Genomic DNA, 3,665 nt, shown 5'->3' with positions numbered 1-3,665 from the left:
TTAGACCTCTTTTAACTTTCATTTGGTCATTGAGTCTTCTTTATGTTCTTCAGGATCCTCCATATTCATCAGGTATATTGCACAGGACATTTTAGTAGCTAGCATAGAAAGTAACCCATCTTTTTTTCCCACAATATTACCCAGATTCATTGTATTATCCAACACAAAGAAGGCCTAGAAGAAAGCAGTTAGCTACACTCAGAAGGAATGGATAGGTGAATACTAACAACCCAACAGTTTCTGTGATTCCTTAGACTTCGCCAAAGGAGAGAATGTTTGGAGAGGAGAGAGAAACCAGGGTAGAAGCAGTGGGGTGAAGGAAGAAAGCACCAATGAATTCTGCCCAGCTCTACCATGTACTAACATGGCAGTTTGCACTCAGATGCTGGATCTCTTGTAGCCTTTATATCTCATAGGAAACATGAAGTTAAAATGACTAGATCAAGAATCGTGATGAAGACTGATTATAGAAATGCATGTAGGTGAGAGCTTTAAGTGAATAAATACCAGCTAGAGTAAATTTTAGCCATGAAATGAGTTTGATATTGTGATCCAGGACATTTGTTAAGCCTAACATCTGCTGCTTGGGCAGAAGTTGTTCTTCAAGAGGTGTCCAGTCTCATCTCAATTCTATGCCCAAACCCAGAAGGATTTGCTCAATATGTGGCCCCTGTGTTTTAGTTCTGCAGCCTTAAGTGCCCAGTGAGCAATCCCATTGCAAAGCAGAAAGATTCCCTGTCCAGCTCTGCCCAGATCCAAGCAGCTTTTCAAATCCTCAAGAAAAGGAGAACTTACAAGGTGCAGAACTAGTCTTGGCTAGACCTTTGGTATTTTTATTGAAAAGGAGTAGATTTTTTTGTCATTGTGGTTGTTTTCCATCCATCATAAAACTAGATTCCAGGAGGCCTCCTGTTCATTTCAAAATTCATCTGGGAACAAACAAAACTGAATTAGATCTCTAGAGGCAGATATGTGATATACTAAGGGTGATTGAGGGACCCAGAAAGAACAAGAAAAGACATGTCCCTCAGCCACATGTCACGGAATTTCATCAATCACTTGCTCTAACATTCCCATGCTCAGAAAACATGCCACTGTTGGCCCAGTCATACTCTCAGTGATAGGGCCAAACATGTCTCCTCCAGAAATCTGTGGAAACCTCACACCAAGTCATTCCAAATGACATCCCATTCTTCCCAATGTGTCTCTTTTAATACTTCCTAAAATCAGGAAAATTATTTTTTAAAATCTAAACTTCATGGTGTAGGACTTAACAGCCAAAATGCCTAGAGGCAGAATTTTCTCCTTTCCATCTATTTGCCCAAGGAAATCATAAAGAAGACATTCTCCTTGTAGCTGCTGATTCTTTTATTCTTGGGACAGAACTCATCCCTATGTTGAAAAATGTGGAACAAACTTCAGGTCTTTTGTTTCTCTTTTAGGCATGGGAAAGGAAAAGTTTAGACATAAAAGACACATGCCAGCTCACCCTCTTCCTCATTATCAGAAAAAATAAATAACTGAATAAAGGAATATTCAGGTTCTACACAGTTCACATTTCCTTATCTGGAATGATTATTCTTCATTTTTCCCCCCTATTGTAACCAAGTGAATATTTTGAGAAGAAGTGAGACCAAAAAGTGGAAGATTCTGGATAGATTTTTAAAAATGGTGGTTCATTGCAATATTGTCATAAACTTCTCTTGTTTTTATATAATGATAAAAATATTTGATATTTTTAAAACAAATTTTGTTAACTCACTATTAAATATGATTTACTTGATTCTTGTTTTAGAAAATGCCATTTCATGGCATTTTCCTACTAGGCCTTTCTGTATTCTCCTCAGCTTGATCCCTTACTTCTAGAGAGTTAATCATGTGATTCTGATGTGTCAACCTGGAGGACCTTGTATTAAATGAAATAAACCAGGCCCAGAAAGAGTAGGTTTCACTCTTATGTAAAATCTAATGGAGTTGACCTAAAATAAATAAATAAATAACTTTCCCAACCATTTCAACCAGTTGGTTCCATGTAAATTTCTTTGGTCAGAACTGTATTAAACAATCACCCTCATCTGTCAGACTGTCTAGAAAATTAAAGTTGAAGCACTGTATCTGTGATCTCTACATCCATGAATTCAACCAACAACTGGTTGGAAACATTGGAGGGAGATTGTTACTGTACCAAACATGGAGACTTCTTTCTTGTTATGATTCCATATGTGATATTCTGTAGCAAAAATCAACATAGCATTTACATTGCATTAGGTGATATATGTCATTGAGAGATTATTTAAGTTTTATGGAGAGAATGTGTGTAGGTTTTGAGTACTGGAGTGAGGTTCTTCTGATAAAAGACAGATATGATTGGTGGGAATACAAGGGTAAAGGAATAATTAAATAAAGTGGGCTCACTCTGCTGACCCCCATGTCCTTTCTTTTCCAAGAAGAATTTTATCTGCAGCCCTATCTAGCAGAAGTGAACCAAATGTGTCACATTCCTCAGCCAACTATTTGTTATTTGCAGGAGAAATGAATGTCCAATAATGCCAATAAGAGGAACCATTATCAAATCCTGAAACTTAGGGAGATAAAGATAATTTCTTCTAGCAATAAAATATGTAAGAACTTATGTTTAAGAATCCAATTAGAACCACTGAGCATGAACCAAACTGACTTAGAGTTTTCATGGCATTGGGGACTTGACAGTGTGATTTCATCTTGTTGTCAGTCAAAACTCAAGAAATGAATGTGGACAGAAGAGTCTGGAAATTTCTTTGGGATTCCAATGAGTCTGGAGTGCAGAGGAGGCTCACGGTCCCTCTCTTCTCTGAGAAGAACCACTCTTTCCCTGAAATATGTCTTCTTTTCCTTCTCCCCTTACTTCTAATAAATCCTACCTGCTACTCTGAGCAACATGTCTGAAATCTCTCTGTCTGAATTGACAGAATGTGGGTTTGGAGGGGGGTTTTCATGCTGCATCAATTTCCCAGAAGCCCCCAGTCTTGTAACAGTGTAACTGATCCCCCTCATATACCAAGTGATGGCTATTTAGTCTTTGGTTTTTTTATTGTTTCCCTTAAAATAAATGCTGCTAATAAAAAAGGAGAAAGAAATATTAGGTAAGCAGCCAGCAGATTGCCACAGCATGTGCCTAAAAGGCTGCAGAACTTCATTTAGTTAAAAAAATAAATCTGCAGTTGGGACAAAGATAGATTTGATGGCCTGTTTAGCAATATTTTCCAAAAACTCAGCTTCACCAAGTCAAAATGCTCAGAGCAAGACTAGCATTAGAGCACAAGCATGGAACTCTCAAGTAGCTCAAAATGTTTTCATTTGCATATAATTATTGATTTCTTCAACAGGCTTAATGTTAAAGTTTATCTTCACCTTAATTTAATTTTATGTCTGCAGCAGGGGGATTCCAGTTCTTACTTGACTTTATGATATTATTAGTTACTACTATATTGTTAGTGACTTCAAAGAAAATCAGGTTTTTAAATAGAAATCATTCATGTCTTAGCAGGGAAACTCAATGACTTTATTTCCAAAAATGTGTTTTGCTGCACTTGAGTAATTGGTTTTATGGTGATCTTACTGTGCTCATCTTCAAGCAGAATAAATTCTTCCTTTCATCTCCAAGATTGCCCACTTTTTCATCTGTA

Source organism: Sciurus vulgaris, assembly GCF_902686455.1.
Source record: "Sciurus vulgaris genome assembly, contig: HiC_scaffold_512_arrow_ctg1, whole genome shotgun sequence".
Lineage (NCBI taxonomy): Eukaryota > Metazoa > Chordata > Mammalia > Rodentia > Sciuridae > Sciurus > Sciurus vulgaris.
The sequence above is the reverse complement of the archived record's forward strand: the minus strand, read 5'-3'. Positions refer to the sequence as shown.